Raw genomic sequence first — 19201 nt, forward strand, 5'->3', positions numbered from 1 at the left:
TGGTCTTCCTCTGTCTGTGTGATCTTGAGCAGAGCTGACTCTCCTGGTGAATATTTTGGATTTTGATTTTTTTCCTTCTCTCCCCAGTTCTCTTTCTCTCCTTCTGATAACATCTTTACTCCTTCAGGCTTCTCACTGAGCTTCCAGGGATTATTTTTAGGGTCATCTTTTCCTAAATCAAAAAATATATTATTGTAGGAGTAAAACCTTTGAACAAGTTCAGTAATACAAATCCCCTTTGTAAATTTACCACCCACTCACTGCTCAGAAAACAACATTTCCAAGCTGATCAGTACCAGAGATGCAAATAAGAGTGTGTGATCATATTTAAGTCAATATTTAAAAGTGCTTTTTTGGTCTTTCCACATAGGTATAAGAAAATCCATGCTGAGTCCAGCCCAAGCTCCATCAAGTCCAGCATCCTGTGTCCAACCGTAGCCCCTCCGGTCACAAGTGCCAGGCAGATCCATAGAGCAAATCCAGTTCCTGAGATGAGCAATGGCTCTCCTAAGTCTATCTGACTAAAAATCTTTTTATGGACTTTTCCTCCAGAAACTTGTTCTAACCTTTTTTGAACCCTTCTATATATATTTTTTCTTTTTATTTATCAAATTTTTCATACAATTCTTCAAGAACAGTAAAGGATAAAGATATACATCAAAAGAAAAAAAAGAAAATATATCATAAGTATCTAATATAAATCTTTCTAGCCCACATTAATTTGGGGGGAGCCACCATAAGATCAAATACAATTAAAGGAAATAAGATATCAATCTTGAGAAAAGATTCAACTATAATTATAAATAAAAATCCAACTTAAGAAAACAGAAATCTTCCCCCAAGTTATATCATTCTAGTTTTTCGCTTCTTATTCTCGGATTCCTTTTAAAGATCAGTGAATAACTAGTTTACTTTGGGGTCCTTTTATCAAGCTTTGGTAGGGATTTAAGACGCAATGGGGGTTAGCGCATGATGAAATGTCCGACACGCTAACCCCACTAGTGCGGCTTGATAAAAGGACCCCTTTATCTTTCTCTTGTTCACGAAAACTTAACATTTGCACCTGTAAGTTGGGGTCCATGTCGACGAGGCGTAGCCAAGCTAGGCTGCGCATGGCGATAGTGAAGGCTTCCACTCTGGAGGAAAGTTCGAAGCCATCATAGGCTGCGTGGAACAAATGGAGACGTAGGTTGGAGAAAACCTCCAGGAGCAAGCCAAAGGCTCCTTGGCGGGAGGCCGGTAGGTCAGTCGCAAAGGCTCCCATCAGTCCAATGAGATGTTTCAAGTAGGACGTGAAGGTGAAAGTGTAGCTTTGTACCCTAGAGGCCATCCTAGAGTTCTGATACAGTCTCCTGCCGAACTTGTCAAGGGTTCGACCTTCCCGACCTTTTTCAAGGAAGATTCTACCAACAGCGACTGGTGGGAGAGCTGGGTTGTTGAAACCCCGGGTAGGGCACTGTATGGTACTTGGACTCCATTTTGGAGGGGACAGCCGTAACCATATAGGGCGTCTCCATATTCCTGAAGAAAGCCTGTTGGAGTACCGGGTTGGGCGGTAAGCGAAGGGACTCTCTGGGCAGTGACGGCATATCCAGCTCCGCCAGGTACTCTTTAGAGTATCTTGAGTCGGACTGGAGGTCTAAGTCCAAAGCGTGGCCCATGTCCTGGACAAAGCGAGTGAAGGAGGGGGCGGGACGTTCCCGGGGCCCCGTGTGGGGACGGTGAACGGGACCTCCGTCGGGCAGAGAAGGACGGGGAGGCTTCTCTCGAGTATCGAGGTTCATGCTCCGACCCGTGCTCCGAGACCGGGGAAGCACTGTGGAAGCGTTCCGGGGTCGAGGACATACGTCGTCTCGAGGAGCCCCTCGGAGACGATGTCGGGGTGCGGGGTACCGATCGATGTCGAATCGGTGACCTCGACCCGGACTCCCTCGGTGAAAGCCTGGAGCCTCGGATCGGAACCCCGAGAGTGATAACTCTGCCACCTTCAGCGGTCCTGTACGAGGTGTAGGTGAACGGCCTCGTAGTGCGGGAGAACTCCGGGCCTTCTTAGAGGTACGGCGTTTCGAGTTTTCTGTCGCTTTAGCGCAATGCTTTGCCCCGCGGCGGTCCGTGGAGGGACAGCGCCTCGGCGAAGAATCCGAGGAGGATGGGATGCGGCGAAGCTTGCGCGCTTCCCCCGAGGGGGCTCGACGCGAGGCTCAGGCTGGTCCGGCACACGCGGGGTCGAGGTCGGGGCCGGTTGAAGGTGGGCCAGCGCAGCTCCGACGAGATCATCGCTCGGAGCAGGTCCTGGAAAACGGGCACGGACAGCATCGAAGGCATGTCCGTTGCCTCGGTGCACTCCACCGGGGGCGACCTCGTATCAGAATATTCCCGTGTTGTGGAGGCACGGCCCGAAGGCTTGGAGGACTTCGCCGGGGCTGAAAGCATGGGACTTGCGCCATGCGTCGCCGGTGTCCCCGAGGCTGGCTTCTTCGCTGGTGCGGAACCTGAAGAAGGAAGAGAAGACCGGGTGCACTTTTTAAAGCCGGTCAAAGTCTGGGACATAGAAAACGAAACTGGCCGCAGCCCAAGTAGTCACGCGGCCGCGGCGACCCGGAAGCCTCCGGGTCGGTTAAAACGAAGCAGGAACAATAATTAACGCGCACAGCGACTTAATCGAAGAAAAACAAAAAAAATCGCGGTGCTAGAAGGCAGTTGGGGCAGAGCCTGAAAATACACGACTTCTAGGCTCAGCGGAAAAATTTGAACTGGAGACCACGAGGAGGGGATGCGCCCTCTAGTGGAGCAGGAAGGCACGCATGCGTGGAGCAGCAGAGCAAACTTAAATCGTCAATCAAGTTAGCTTGAAAAAGCTGTCCGCATCGGGGCTCCGTAGATGACGTCACCCACATGTGAGAATATCATGCCTGCTTGTCCTGGGATAAGACCCGTTTCAGAATTTTGAGTTCACACCAGGTGAAGTTTACAGTGAACTGGCAAGACTCAAGGTGAACAAAGCCATGGGACCAGACAATTTGCACCCAAGAATGCTCAGAGAATTGAGCGATGTCCTGGCGAAAACCGTTGGCTGAGCTATTCAATCTCTACCCTGGACTGGAAATTAGCTAATGTCGTTCCTCTGCATAAAAAGGGTTGCAGGGCAGAGGCTGCGAATTATAGACCGGTGAGTCTCACATCAATAGTGTGCAAACTCATGGAAACACTAATTAAAAGCAAATTGGACACGATCTTGAATGAAGGGAATCTTCGGGATCCCAGTCAGCATGGATTCACCAAGGGTAGGTCCTGCCAATCCAATCTCATCAGCTTCTTTGACTGGGTAACAAGAAAGTTGGACTTGGGAGAGTCTTTGGACGTCGTGTACCTGGACTTCAGTAAAGCTTTTGACAGTGTCCCACACCGCAGGCTGCTAAGCAAGATGGAATCGATGGGGTTAGGAGAGACACTAACTGCATGGGTCAATGATTGGCTGAGTGGCAGACTTCAGAGGGTGGTGGTTAATGGTACCCTCTCTAAAACATCGGAGGTGACCAGTGGAGTGCCGCAGGGCTTGGTCCTGGGTCCACTCCTTTTCAACATATTCATAGGGGATCTGACTCAAGGGCTTCAAGGTAAAATAACACTATTCGCCGATGACGCCAAACTATGTAATATAGTAAGTGAATGCAGTTTACAGAATTATATGGCGCAGGACCTGCTTACATTGGAAAGTTGGTCCTCAACCTGGCAGCTAGGCTTCAATGCTAAGAAATGTAAGGTCATGCACCTCGGAAGCGGAAATCCATGCAGGACGTACTTCTTGAACGGAGAAACTTTAACTAGGACTTCAGCAGAACGAGATTTAGGAGTAATCATCAGTGCAGACATGAAAACTGCCAATCAAGTGGAGAAGGCTTCATCTAAGGCAAGGCAGATATTGGGTTGTATCAATAGAAGTTTCGTCAGCCTGAAGTCATAATGCCGTTGTACAGGGCCATGGTGAGACCTCATCTGGAGTACTGTGTGCAATTCTGGAGGCCACATTACTGTAAAGATGTGCGCAGAATTGAATCGGTTCAGCGGACGGCCACCAGGATGATCTCGGGGCTCAAGGGTCTCTCGTACGAAGAGAAACTGAACAAATTGCAGCTCTACACTCTCGAGGAACGTAGGGAGAGGGGAGACATGATCGAAACATTTAAGTACCTCACGGGACGTGTCGAAGTAGAAGATGATATTTTCTTTCTCAAGGGACCCTCGGCCAGAAGAGGGCACCCGCTCAAACTCAGGGGCGGAAAATTTCATGGCGACACCAGAGATCCTGACAAGAACTGAAGCAGAAAGAGACTTAGGGGTGATTGTCAGGGAAGACATGAAATCTGCAAACCAAGTGGAGCAAGCTTCATCCAAAGCAAAGCAAATCATAGGTTGCATACGCAGGAATTTCGTCAGCCATAATCCGGAAGTCATTATGCCACTGTATAGATCCATGGTGAGACCGCACCTGGAGTACTGTGTGCAATTCTGGAGGCCGCATTACCACAAGGATGTGCGGAGACTGGAATCGGTCCAGAGAATGGCCACCAGGATGGTCTCGGGACTCAAGGAGCTCCCATACGAGGAGCGGTTAGGGAAGTTGCAGCTCTACTCACTCGAGGAACGTAGAGAGAGGGGGATATGATCGAGACATTCAAGTATCTCACGGGCCGCATCGAGGTGGAGGAAGATATCTTCTTTTTCAAGGGTCCCGCGGCAACAAGGGGGCATCCGTGGAAAATCAGGGGTGGGAAACTGCACGGTGACACTAGGAAGTTCTTCTTCACTGAAAGGGTGGTTGATCGCTGGAATAGTCTTCCACTTCAGGTTATTGAGGCCAGCAGCGTGCCAGATTTTAAGGCCAGATGGGATAGACATGTGGGATCTATCCGCAAAGATAGATAGGGAGGGTCATTAGAGTGGGCAGACTTGATGGGCCGTGGCCCTTATCTGCCGTCTATTTCTATGTTTCTATGATCATTGGGGAAAAAGATTCCAGTGCAGGTGATCGAGGCAGACAGCGTGCCAGACTTTAAGAATAAATGGGATACCCATGTGGGATCCCTACGAGGGTCAAGATAAGGAAATTGGGTCATTAGGGCATAGACAGGGGGTGGGTAAGCAGAGTGGGCAGACTTGATGGGCTGGAGCCCTTTTCTGCCGTCATCTTCTATGCTTCTATGTTTCTATCTGTGGAACTCACACCGCCGGACAAGCATGGTTCTCAGGCAGGCGGGGCACTTTAGAATCCGTCAGAGTCTGAACCAACTTATCCAAATCCTCTCCAAACAAAAAGGAACCCCAAAAGGAAATTTGTGAGTTTAGTCTTGGACGCTGCATCCGCTGCCCAAGCACAAAGTTACAAGGTAAGACGCGTGGCCACACCGAAAGACATGGATTTGCCAGACATCCACAACAAGTCATAGAGGGCGTCCGAGAGGTAAGTGGCAGCCATCTCAATCTTAGCCACTTCCTGATCTACCAAGGACCAGTCATCAGACTCATGTTCAAGGATACGCTCGGCCCACCAAAATATGGCCCGAGCCACCAGACCACCACAAATGGCTATCAGGACACCCAAAGCAGAGACATCAAAATTCTGCTTTAGGAGGGTCTCCAACTTACGCTCCTCAGAGTCCCGTAAGGCAAAAACACCCTCTACGGGCATCGTATGCCGCTTAGCAATAGCTGAGACCACCGCGTCCACCACTGGTGACTTAAAAGTATCCTGATTCCCCTCCGGGATGGGATACAGATGAGCCATGGAGCACGCAAACCGAAAAGGCACCTCCGGCATCTTCCAATGCACCAGGACAATATCACGAATATCCTGATGTATGGGAAAGGAGAGGGATGCAATGCGGATCCCCCATGAGGGTCTACCACTCGAGAGGTCTCCTGTGGCACCACCTCACAGCGCAACACTGAGGAGAGCTGCTGAATCAATAAAGACTTTTCCTCTCTCTGTTAAATCCTAACTCACGTTTGCGGTCTAACACCAGCTCTGGTAGGATACACGTTTCAAATCTGACATATTGTAATCACAAAACAGAAAATATAATTAGTTTTTCTACCTTTTGTTGTCTGGTCATTATTCAAATCTTGTTAGTCCCAGGCTCTGGTTGTCTTCTGATAACTCACTTGCCAGGGTCTCCTTCTTTCTTCTTTCTCCATGCTAGCTATCCATCTGCCATCTCAGTCCTCCCCTTCCGTTTCCCTTCCCTCCCCAGGAGGTCTGGCATCTTTCCTTTTTTTCATCTCCATCCACAGATCCACCTTTTCTTAACTATCCTTTCATCCAGCATCTCTCCCTCCTTCCCCACCACGCCATGGGTCCACCATCTCTCCCTTTCTTTTCCTAACTACCCTCCTATCCAGTATCTCTATCCCCCTCCACACCATCCCATGTGTCCAACTTCTCTCCCTTTCTGTTCCTTCTCTCCCTAAATCCCATTGTCCATCATTTCTCTCCCTCTCCTCTATTTTCAGACCCATTATTTCTTCCCCCCAAAAAAATCCTGCATATGCACGTCTCTTTGAACCCCCCTTCCCTCCCTTCCTCCATGTACTTCTACACCAGGGCCCCCCTCCCCTGAAGGTCTGTCCCCCATGAAGGTCTGTACCTCCCCCTGAAGGCCTGCACCCCACCCCTAAAGGCCTATGCCACCATCCCTGAAGGCCTGTTTCCCCCATTGAAGTAAAATAACTTATAGCATGGCAATAATAAGCCTTAGATAAGTAAAGCCTTAAAAGAGCACTTATCTTTCTATGTGAGATAAAGCGGCAGGAAATTAATTCTGTTCACGCCCCGCTTTATCTCACATAGAAAGATAAGTGCTCTTTTAAGGCTTTACTTATCTAAGGCTTATTATTGCCTGTTTTGCACATTTTTCAACTGCAATTTGCACAAAAATAATTGCTATTTGCACTGCTTGGATATAAGATATAAAAAGTTTAAAAGAAAAAGTTATAATTTTAGAAATTTAAATTATTGAATAGATGAATTTTGACGAAATAAGTCATTCATAGAAATTTTACAAAAACACGATGAATTAAGTCTTTTTAAATAATAACATGAAGGTTTTTTAGATCCATGAAAGATATCCACACCCAATTCCTTAAAGGGATGATAACATTATGATCCTTGGAGTGGCAATTCTGAGATCTTTTCCTTCATTTAATATTATTATTTAATAAGAAGTTCTCTCTTCAATTATATTAACGTTTTTGTGGACTTGGTTAATCTGTGGTTAATTTCTCTCTCCCTGCTTCCCCACCACCGCAGCAACAGGACCAGTCGAGGAGAGTACAGCGACTGCACAATGACCGGCCTAGAAGTCTTCCCCCAACGTCAATTCTGACGTCAGAGAGGAAGTTTTCGGACAGCCAGACAGCGATTGGCGGCCTGGAACTTCCACTCCGACCTCAGAAAAAGGGACAAAATTACATGGAAAATGGGGAAAGCAGAACAGACACAACTGCATCCATGCGTGCAGAAGGAAAAAACTGTAGAGGGCACTAAACTGAACAGTAAATAGACCAGCAGCAGAGTGAAAAATCCGGAATGGATTCCTTCTGCAACCATGCGGCTAAAGGGAAATAACCCTACTGTCACCTATTGCACTGGAACAGAAAATCAGTAACTCAGCCCTGTGTCTGCAGAAAATGCAGTCCTTACCTAGAGACCTCAGGATCTCATAATTCTCCTTCATCACCTCCCGGTGAAGCTCCTTCTGCCCTTCATCTAAATACTCCCACTCCTCCTGGGAGAAGGCGACGGTGATGTCCTCAAACGTCACCTGCTTCTGAAACATAAACCAGAAACTCACTCAGGGACACGAGGAAACACTCCGAACGCATTAGAGTTCAGCTGGATGTACTCTTCTGATAGCTTTGCTTTGGCACTGTAAGTTTGCAGGCTCAGGGTTCTAAGCTGGAGGTCAAACTAGCTGACCTTTCCTGCTCTGGGCCTCTCAAAGACTGGTATTGTCATGGTAACAGTGTCTTTTAGGCTCCCTTAAATCTTATATATGTAAAACATTTGAAATTAAATACAAATCATTCTCTCACACATCATTCATAGGGATCCCTTCACACACAACACGGTTTATTGCATTCATAAGATACATATAACTATCTCTATTCAAAAATGTGAAACCCTATATCTTCCACAAGCCAGACTGAGAGGTCTGCTATTAATTAGAGCCATGAAATCAAGGCGGGAAACTGCACAAAGATGCAGAGAGGACAGAGAGAGACAGAAAACAAGATGGAGTCATTAATACCTCTATGTATGTATTATGTATATCTACACCTGATTTCCACATGGTCCTGCCCCACCTAACACCTCACACAAACAGTGAATTCCCCTTTTCCTGGTCTTTTGTTTATCATCCTAACTTTTTCAAAGTTTTAAATGTGTTTGCATGCATATAAGACCCTCTGATCACCCTGCTACTGCTTCTGCATAGTTTGCGCCAAACCAGGCCTTCTTCAGCATCCAATGCTCTAATTCTTTAAGGGTGGGCACTGAAACCATTAACGCAGTCTGCATTTAAATTTGGTCATTTAGTATCCCGCAGCAAAACTAAAAAAAGAAAGCTGTCAGGCACATAAAATAACACCAGGTCTGGGGCAGCGTTAGAAGGCTTGGTTGAGAGAAGGGATTTCTAATGACACCCCTTCTGACCCCCTGCCCCGATCAGGCTTCCTGTGCTGCCCCCACCCATTTAAAAAAAGGTTCTTGGTGGTCTATATGAATATGCATGAAAGAAATGGAGGTTGTGTATGCAAATTTTTTTCATGCCTATTCATTGTGGCTATCCTGAAAACCTGACTGGAAGGTGGGACTCCAGAACCGAGTTGAGAAACACTGCTCCAGACCACCAGGGATTTTCTGAGAGGGCCAGGAAGGGTCTCTTAGACATAAGAACATAAGAAGTTGCCCCTGCTGAGTCAGACCAGAGGTCCATCCTGCTCAGCGGTCCGCTCCCGCGGCAGCCCATCAGGCCTAGTGCCTGAACAGTGGTCCCTGATTTAATTTTGTAACTTACCTCTAATCCCATCCCTATAATCTACCTCTACTCTTATCTGTATCCCTCAATCCCTTTGTCTTAGGGATACAGATAAGAGTAGAGGTAGATTATAGGGATGGGATTAGAGGTAAATTACAAAATTAAATCAGGGACCACTGTTCAGGCACTAGGCCTGATGGGCTGCCGCGGGAGCGGACCGCTGAGCAGCATGGACCTCTGGTCTGACTCAGCAGGGGCATCTTCTTATGCTCTTATGTTCTTATGTCTAAGAGACCCTTCCTGGCCCTCTCAGAAAATCCCTGGTGGTCTGGAGCAGTGTTTCTCAACTCGGTTCTGGAGTCCCTCCTTCCAGTCAGGTTTTCAGGATAGCCACAATGAATATGCATGAAAGAAATTTGCATACACAGCCTCCATTTCTTTCATGCATATTCATTGCGGATATCCTGAAAATCTGACTGGCAAGGGGCTATTCCAGAACTGAGTTAAGAAACACTGGTCTGGAGGACCGCTCCTGATCCTAAGACAGATGCCCTCCTGTTCTAGTAGACCCTGACCTACCTCCACTAAAAAAAACCATAGACAAAGCTCTTTTCTGATGCTCTACACAAGTGGAGAAGCAAGAGGAGAGCTGCTGTATGCCAGATCCTGCTCCTTTATTGTGCTGACATTGCTACAAATACTACTTATTTCTAGAGCAACTACATTCTCTGTTCCTAGGGGGCTCCCAATCTACGTTTTTGAACCTGGGACAATAGAGGGTTAAGTGACTTGCTCAGAGTGAGGAGGAGATGCACTGGGAATTGAACTCAGTGTGTGCAGAATTCCCCCAGGAGAAAAATTATACACCTCACACTCACTTGTGACAAGAAACAGACAATAAGAGTGTCTTAAAGCAGAATGAGCAGCTGCTGTGTGAGGGAAGGAGAATGAGGAAGAAGAGCCTGGGGAGTGGATGAAGCAGTGCCAGGAAGCAGAAAGTGAGATTGTCCTAAAGCAGGAGGAGAATGAGGAAGAAGAGCCTGGGGAGTGGAGGAAGCAGAAAGTGAGACTATCCTAAAGCAGGAGGAGAATGAGGAAGAAGAGCCTGGGGAGTGGAGGGAGCAGTGCCAGGAAGCAGAAAGTGAGATTGTCCTAAAGCAGGAGGAGAATGAGGAAGAAGAGCCTGGGGAGTGGAGGGAGCAGTGCCAGGAAACAGAACGTGAGATTTTCCTAAAGCAGGAGGAGAATGAGGAAGAAGAGCCTGGGGAGTGGAGGAAGTAGAAAGTGAGATAGTCCTAAAGCAGGAGGAGAATGAGGAAGAAGAGCCTGGGGAGTGGATGGAGCAGTGCCAGGAAGCAGAAAGTGAGATTGTCCTAAATCAGGAGGAGAATGAGGAAGAAGAGCCTGAGGAGTGGAGGGAGCAGTGCCTGGGGAGTGGAGGGAGCAGTGCCAGGAAGCAGAAAGTGAGATTGTTCTAAAGCAGGAGGAGAATGAGGAAGAAGAGCCTGGGGAGTGGAGGAAGGAGAAAGTGAGATTTTCCTAAAGCAGGAGGAGAATGAGGAAGAAGAGCCTGGGGAGTGGAGGGAGCAGTGCCAGGAAGCAGAAAGTGAGATTGTCCTAAAGCAGGAGGAGAATGAGGAAGAAGAGCCTGGGGAGTGGATGGAGCAGTGCCAGGAAGCAGAAAGTGAGATTGTCCTAAAGCAGGAGGAGAATGAGGAAGAAGAGCCTGGGGAGTGGAGGGAGCAGTATTAGGAAGCAGAAAGTGAGACTATCCTAAAGCAGGAGGAGAATGAGGAAGAAGAGCCTGGGGAGTGGAGGAAGCAGAAAGTGAGACTATCCTAAAGCAGGAGGAGAATGAGGAAGAAGAGCCTGGGGAGTGGAGGGAGCAGTGCCAGGAAGCAGAAAGTGAGATTGTCCTAAAGCAGGAGGAGAATGAGGAAGAAGAGCCTGGGGAGTGGAGGGAGCAGTGCCAGGAAACAGAACGTGAGATTTTCCTAAAGCAGGAGGAGAATGAGGAAGAAGAGCCTGAGGAGTGGAGGGAGCAGTGCCTGGGGAGTGGAGGGAGCAGTGCCAGGAAGCAGAAAGTGAGATTGTTCTAAAGCAGGAGGAGAATGAGGAAGAAGAGCCTGGGGAGTGGAGGAAGGAGAAAGTGAGATTTTCCTAAAGCAGGAGGAGAATGAGGAAGAAGAGCCTGGGGAGTGGATGGAGCAGTGCCAGGAAGCAGAAAGTGAGATTGTTCTAAAGCAGGAGGAGAATGAGGAAGAAGAGCCTGGGGACTGGAGGAAGCAGAAAGTGAGATTGTCCTAAAGCAGGAGGAGAATGAGGAAGAAGAGCCTGGGGAGTGGATGGAGCAGTATTAGGAAGCAGAAAGTGAGACTATCCTAAAGCAGGAGGAGAATGAGGAAGAAGAGCCTGGGGAGTGGAGGAAGCAGAAAGTGAGACTATCCTAAAGCAGGAGGAGAATGAGGAAGAAGAGCCTGGGGAGTGGAGGTAGCAGTGCCAGGAAGCAGAAAGTGAGATTGTCCTAAAGCAGGAGGAGAATGAGGAAGAAGAGCCTGGGGAGTGGAGGGAGCAGTGCCAGGAAACAGAACGTGAGATTTTCCTAAAGCAGGAGGAGAATGAGGAAGAAGAGCCTGAGGAGTGGAGGGAGCAGTGCCTGGGGAGTGGAGGGAGCAGTGCCAGGAAGCAGAAAGTGAGATTGTTCTAAAGCAGGAGGAGAATGAGGAAGAAGAGCCTGGGGAGTGGAGGAAGGAGAAAGTGAGATTTTCCTAAAGCAGGAGGAGAATGAGGAAGAAGAGCCTGGGGACTGGAGGAAGGAGAAAGTGAGATTTTCCTAAAGCAGGAGGAGAATGAGGAAGAAGAGCCTGGGGAGTGGAGGAAGTAGAAAGTGAGATAGTCCTAAAGCAGGAGGAGAATGAGGAAGAAGAGCCTGGGGAGTGGATGGAGCAGTGCCAGGAAGCAGAAAGTGAGATTGTCCTAAATCAGGAGGAGAATGAGGAAGAAGAGCCTGAGGAGTGGAGGGAGCAGTGCCTGGGGAGTGGAGGGAGCAGTGCCAGGAAGCAGAAAGTGAGATTGTTCTAAAGCAGGAGGAAAATGAGGAAGAAGAGCCTGGGGAGTGGAGGAAGGAGAAAGTGAGATTTTCCTAAAGCAGGAGGAGAATGAGGAAGAAGAGCCTGGGGAGTGGAGGGAGCAGTGCCAGGAAGCAGAAAATGAGATTGTCCTAAAGCAGGAGGAGAATGAGGAAGAAGAGCCTGGGGAGTGGAGGAAGGAGAAAGTGAGATTTTCCTAAAGCAGGAGGAGAATGAGGAAGAAGAGCCTGGGGAGTGGAGGGAGCAGTGCCAGGAAGCAGAAAATGAGATTGTCCTAAAGCAGGAGGAGAATGAGGAAGAAGAGCCTGGGGAGTGGATGGAGCAGTGCCAGGAAGCAGAAAGTGAGATTGTCCTAAAGCAGGAGGAGAATGAGGAAGAAGAGCCTGAGGAGTGGAGGGAGCAGTGCCTGGGGAGTGGAGGGAGCAGTGCCAGGAAGCAGAAAGTGAGATTGTTCTAAAGCAGGAGGAGAATGAGGAAGAAGAGCCTGGGGAGTGGAGGGAGCAGTGCCAGGCTATTTTGGTCCTATCTGATTACTTTCAGTCTATCCTCGGGTTCCTTACCGAAATTTTAGTGAGACCCATTGTCAAAGATCATTCAATTTCTGTAGAAGAAGTTTCAAACTCTAGGCCGATTGCGAATCTCCCATTTCTTGCCAAAGTAACTGAAAAAGTAGTATTTAATCAGATTTCATGAAGACACACATTCTGCACCCAAATCAAACCATTCGACAGAGCATTCACTTATCAGTCTTACAACGACAATTCTGTACCAGTTGGATCACCACAAATCTGTCATATCTCTTGATCTTTCTGCAGCCTTCGACACCAGAGACCATTCCCTACTCCTCAAGAGACTCCCTTCAATAGGAATCAGCAATCAGGTACGTAGCTGTTTCCAAACCTACTTCTTGGAACGACCCGCTAAGGTTAATTTTAAGAATTCTATCTCATGTTCCTTTTCCGCCAACTATGGAATCCCTCAGGGTTTAATACTTTCACCCCTCCTCTTTAGCATCTTTCTTGCGCCACTTATCACCCTTGGTCAATCCATCGGATTTACCACCTACGCTTATGGCAGCTTTTACACCCACTTAATACAGAGAATCGAAACGAATTACAGGATATAAACGAGAAACTAGAAAAAGTCAATCAATGGCTTAGAAACAACATGTTATCCCTGAACATCAATAAATCTCCAACTATTTTATTCCCCTGGAAAGAAGGCTTATCTTTAATTGCACCTATCCAGATAAACGATACTCCCTTGCCAGAGGTCTCGAGCATTAAAATCCTTGGTGAGGTTCTAGACCAAAAACTATCTTATGATCAGATCTCTGGCATCGTTCTTGAACCATCCGCTCTCAATATTTGTATTCATTCTTTCATCGAAACTGGACTCCTGTAATTCATTATTTAAAGACATTACTCAGAAACAATTAATTCAAATACAGCACTAAAAACCAAGAAATATGATCATGTAACGCCACTCATTGGTTGCCAATTCCTCACCACATCTCCTATAAAATTGCCCTTCTATCAATAAAGATTGGTCAAACTCACTTTCCTCTCTTTTTAGACAGATTAATACCCGGTTCCAGCCCTGGAGCCGTACGTTCGAGTAACCCAAATCTCACTAAAACTCATCGGCACCAGAAGTAACGAGATCTTTCCAGCTATGGAACTCGCTCCCGACTCATCGTAGAGAGGAATCCACAGTAGAAAAATTCCAGAGTTCCCTGAAAACCTCTCCCTACCTCAGAGCACTCAATCTTTCAACTTCTTCTCATCAGAAATTCTTTCTCTTGTAGAGAGTCTCAACCCATCCTTTTTCCTTTTTATTCTTCACTTTTCCTGTTCATTTTCGGGTCCAAAGTTTGCATTTATTGATGATCTCGTATCCCCTATTTTTATGATTATGTCCATGGTTTAGAATGATAGATTAGGTTTCTTACCTCTGCTTATCTTCCTTCTTGTATAGCTTCTCTGGATGCTGAACGGATGGGTTCTTGTATCTCTATTAGCTTCACGGCACTAAAAGATCTTCCCCTTTGGGCTACCTGCCTGGGAGCTTCCTGTCTTACTTCATTTAGTAGAAAAGCCAGGTAGACCTATGACAACAGGAAACAGAAGAAAAGAGAGAGAGGGAACTCCCGCTACCAGTTAAATTCTGCTCAATATCGTATTATACCAAAAACTATGGCCAACAATGGCCAACTGGAAATAAACAGAGAATGCAAACATCATAAACTGCAAAACCCAGGAAAATCCTAGAACAGGGACACAGCCTGAAGATCAGAAGGGGCACCCCCCGCCCACCGCGGAACCCCCACCAATTCTTAAACACAACAAAGGGGAATACGCATGAATTATTATTTTTTTTTTAATGTAGTGAGGCTAGTCAAAGACAGAAATCCAGCTTACCAGGTACTGAAGAGGTGACCTGCGAATTGGACAAAAAACAGATGGGCGGATGATAAAAGGAATGGAGAACCTTTCATATGCCGAAAGGTTAGAGAAACTGGGGCTCTTTACCCTGGAAAAGCGGAGACTGAGAGGAGACATGATACAGACGTATAAAATCATGAAAGGCATAGAGAGGGTGGAGAGGGACAGATTCTTCAGACTAGCGGGGACAACAAAAACAAGAGGTCATTCAGAAAAACTGAGAGGGGACAGATTGAAAACGAATGCAAGGAAGTTTTTCTTCACTCAGAGGGTGGTGGACACCTGGAACACGCTTCCAAATGAGGTAATAGGACAGAGTACAATACTGGGTTTCAAAAAGGGACTGGATGACTTCCTGGAAGCGAAGGGGATTGCAGGGTATAGATAGAAGGTCACCCTAAAGGACATAAGCGAAAAGCGTTTGACAGTTTTAGGGTATGAGCACTATCAGGTCCTGGACCTGAGGAGCCGACGCGTGAGCGGACTGCCGGGCATGATGGACCTCTGGTATGACCCGACAGAGGCAATTCTTATGTTCTTATGTTCAGCATCCAGAGAAGCTATACAAGATGGAAGATTAGCAGAGGTAAGAAACCTAATCTTTCATTCTTCTACAAGCTCTCTGAATGCTGAACGGATGGGACGTGCAAAGCTGTCCTAAAACTCAAGAAGGCCCGATGAGCCCGCCGCAAGAACAGAAACGCCAAAGACCGTATCACCCATAGTCGCCATATCAAGCCTGGAAAACCTGGAAAAGGTATGAAGGGAAGGCCACGGGGCTTCTAGACAAGTCTCCACAGGCGAAGCCGCATGAGATTCAGCCCACAAGGAAGCCATTCCACAGGAGAGTGAGCCTCCACCCCAAGGGGAGGCTTCTTCTTTACCGCCATATAGGCTGTGGAATTAGCCGCTCACATCCAAGCGAAAGAGAAGTCTCAGAAGCAGGCCGACCCCGACATGCGGGACCCGCCACGACAAACAGATGGGCCGACAGACATAAGTCAGTAGTGGCCCCTAGGTATCTCAAAAGACGATGCCAGATAGCCAGAGACCGCAGAACACAGACCCGAGACGTGGAACCTGAAGGAACAAAGGCCGGCAATCGAACTCCCTGGTGTTTGTGGAAAGAAGAAACCACTTTCGGAAAAAAAGAAGGTACAGTCCTCAAAATCACTGCCGACTCTGACACGGAGAAAAGCATCTCTGCACGACAAAGCCGGAAGCTCTGACATTAGCCGTGTAGAAGTGACCACCACCAGGAAGACGGTCTTAATGGTAAGATCTTTCAGCGAGATCGTATCCAGGGGTTCATAGGGCGGAAGAGTCAGAGAGCTTAGGACCAAATTCAGGCTCCACAACGGGCAAGGCCGTCATAAGGGAGGCCCCAGCCTCCACGCAAGAACCGGACAACAGCCGAGTGAGAAGCTAGAGAACCCCTGAACGAAGAGGGACCCAAACTTGAGAGGCCTGCAAACTGAACACGTAGAGAGGAGTCTGCCAGACCCTACCTGAGGCCAGCCTGCAGGAAGTCCAGAACCGGAGCCAGTGACGAAACCAAAGAGTCCAACCGGAGCCCCACACACCAAGCCGAAAACCCCCCCAGGCGTTCGCATAGGCCGAGACCGGTGATTTCCACTTGCATTGCAGGAGTGTGGCGATAACCGCAGAGGAATAACCCCTGGCCATCAAGGCTGTCCGCTCAAGTGCCAGGCTGCAGGACTAAAGCAGTCCAGATCTTGAAGTGCAAACTGACCCTACGTGAGGAATCGCCGATGGCGAGGAAGACGCAGACCATTCCCAGAGCTCAACCTCACAAGGTCTGCGTACCAATGTCATCTGGACCAGTCCAAAGCCACAAGGATCACCGGGCCCCTGTGCGAGAGGACACCAGGCGCAAAATGCACCCTATCATGAACCACGTAAGAAAAACGCACAATATGTCCCCTGTGGGCCAAGATTGAACCAGAGTGCGAGTCTGACGCTGCCGACCTCTCGTCGACGGTTGAAGAATCTGTCCGCCTTCCTGTTCACTAGGTTGCCATCAGATCGAATGAGCGAAAGCCAGCCCAGATAGGGACCATGTTCCCTTGTTCAGAGACTGACAACTGAGGAAGTGTTCCCGAATGCTGTCGACGCCGGCCACATGAGCCGTGGATAAAGCCAAGAGATGATGCGCCGCCCATGGAAAGAGCATCCGAGCCTTCAATCCCAGCCGGGGATTCTTTGCGCTCCCTGACGGCAGACATAGGCAACAGCCGTCGTATTGGCTGAGAACACACAGACAGCCGTCCTGTGGAGATTCACTTGGGACCGTAGCGAAGCTAACCAATCGCTCGTAACTCCAGCCAATTGATTGATCATCGGCTGTCTCTGACACAGACCGCTACCTGTCCAGCGGCCTTGTATCGGGAAGGACATGCAAACTGCTCCCCAACCCCTCCATCCGAGGGCAAGGAGGTACGTTTGAACCACCGCTAAATCCACCCATGGCAGGACTAGGCGCATGGAAAATTCTGAAGCCATGGGATACAATTTAGCCATGGCCCTAGCGCACTTCAGGGGACCCTCATGGGCCCCCCCAACCTCCAAGAGTATTTCGGCCAAGTCCTCATGATCTGGAAATGCAACGGAGAATGGACATTTGGAACACATGATCGAACACTCCGCCTGAACTGCAGAGTCGGAATCAAGTCCCAATGTCCGCAGGGATTCAGAGATAAAATCAGGAAGGCAACTGGACTTAGCCTGCGCACCATTTGATACTCTCCCACATCGTGAGAATCAGCATTCTGGGAATCCCCAAGATCCGCTAGGCTAGTCACGTAGTGGTACCCGCTTAGGAAGTGATGCAGGTACCACAACAATAGCGGGAAGTTGTTGCTGACGTTCAGGCATATCAGCAAGGATCAGATTGACATGCTGGAATCCAAAGGCTGTACAGACTGTCGCACCGCAGTCTGAAAGGGAGACACAGGCATAGCCCGCTTTCTCACGAAGGCCTGAGACAACATATCCACAATTACTGGTGGAAAATAGTCCTCAGCGGTCTGAGCTGATCAGCGGGATTCAGATTTGAAAATTGTCTGAAGATCGATGAGACCTGCCCTGGAACAGCGCCTGCGTTTATGCGACAATGCCCTCCTCGCACAATTGCGGCATCCCAGACGCTGGAATCACAACTCTGGTGGCAACGGAGGAAGGCAAGTCCTTTCTGGAGGAGGAAAGTGCGGAATCCACACACCAGATATGCCCCCGACAGGCCTCGGCGTACAGAATATGCGGCTGCGCAACCGGAAGCCATCCGCCATATTTACAGCATGAATCCATGCCATCCTGTCCTGAGGTGGCCATCTGTGAAGTTTGGAGCAAAAACGATGCTTCTAAGTCCAAAAATATAGTTTTAAAAACTTTAAAGAAAATCCAAGATGGCCGCCACGGGTGCCGATTTTGACATATAAACGGCCGTTAAACACAGAAAAACGCTAAAAATGGCAATTTTAGGATTTTACGGGTGGGGGGACATGCAGGGAAACCCCCCAAAATCGGCAAACTCTGTGACTCACAGACCCCACAGAGACATGTGCTTCAATGCATTCCACAGTGCAAGCATAGGGAGATCCCACCTCAGATCACGACCACCAGGACCCCTCAGGGAAATCAGGGAAGACACGCGGCGCGGTTCCCATCCCGAACCAGGGGAGAGATGGCTCCCGAACCGATTCAATCTGCAGGCTGTCCAGAGGGCTTACTGCACTTTCAGGCTTACAGAGCACCCTCCAGAAGCAGACAAACGTGAACATGTCTGCGATCTCCCACCGAACGATCACTAGACTAGAAAGTGAAAACAAATCAGGAGCAGAATTAACTGAGATGAAACCTAGCAGTGAAGCTGCAGGAACAAACTGAGCAAGACAGGAAGCTCCCGGGCAGGTAGCCCCTCCGTTCAGCATCCATGTTCTTCTGCTTGGCATTGCCTGGCACTGCATCCCCTGCTGCCCACCTCCTGCCAGTCCCTCTTCTACCTGCTCAGCCATCCTCCTGCCCTTCTCCGCAGCACCAGCTCCAGCCTTGGCTCCTAATGGAGGGAAAAGAGACAAAGGCAGGAAAAAGAGGAGGGATCTGAATCTCCTCCCCCAGGAGTCTGACCAATCAGTGCCAGAGAGACTTGAAAGACAGCCTCCTCCTGACTCCACCCGCATGAGCATTCTCCCCTTCTATGCCTTCCTAGGAACATTCTGTTTCTGACCAATCCTAAGGTGGAATGTACATTCCAATCAGTGTCATAGGATGTCATATTGTCCCTCTGTCTCCTCCTTCAGGAGTCTTTTGACCAATCAGTGGAAGGGGCGGAGTCTGATACTGACTGGGTCTCCCTCTCTTCCTGACACATGAGAGCAGAGAGAGGAAACACCAACTCCCTCTTTATCTGAGACACAAACCGCTGCTGCCACCTCTGGCACATTTTTATATTTGTGTTTTGTATAATTTCAGATGTCTCATGCAGTTTTCGACCCTTCCCGTTGGGGTTATGGTGAATTGCAATTGGGATCACTGATCACAGGGATATTTCGACACAATTATTTGAGATAACTGAGCAGCATGAAGCTTATAGTTTGGTGTGCATCACTGTTGA

The 19201-nt window shown here is 48.4% G+C and overlaps 1 protein-coding gene and 1 long non-coding RNA gene across 5 annotated transcripts in view; one reads left to right on the top strand and one right to left on the bottom strand.

Annotated features, from left to right (window-relative positions):
• LOC117354717 (zinc finger protein 850-like) overlaps positions 1 to 19201 on the top strand; it is a 948741-nt gene that overhangs the window by 566083 nt on the left and 363457 nt on the right. The window lies entirely within an intron of this gene.
• Positions 60 to 18624, bottom strand: LOC117354741. Of its 2 annotated transcripts, none has more exons than XR_004538225.1 (3): positions 18569 to 18624; positions 7700 to 7826; positions 60 to 172 (listed from the first exon to the last, which is right to left on the bottom strand). It is a non-coding gene; the product is annotated as an uncharacterized LOC117354741 (long non-coding RNA). The 2 variants fall into 2 exon arrangements; XR_004538226.1 differs by lacking the exon at positions 18569 to 18624 and adding an exon at positions 14076 to 14709.

The sequence above is a fragment of the Geotrypetes seraphini genome, chromosome 2 (genome assembly GCF_902459505.1).
Source record: "Geotrypetes seraphini chromosome 2, aGeoSer1.1, whole genome shotgun sequence".
Taxonomy (NCBI): Eukaryota; Metazoa; Chordata; class Amphibia; order Gymnophiona; family Dermophiidae; genus Geotrypetes; species Geotrypetes seraphini.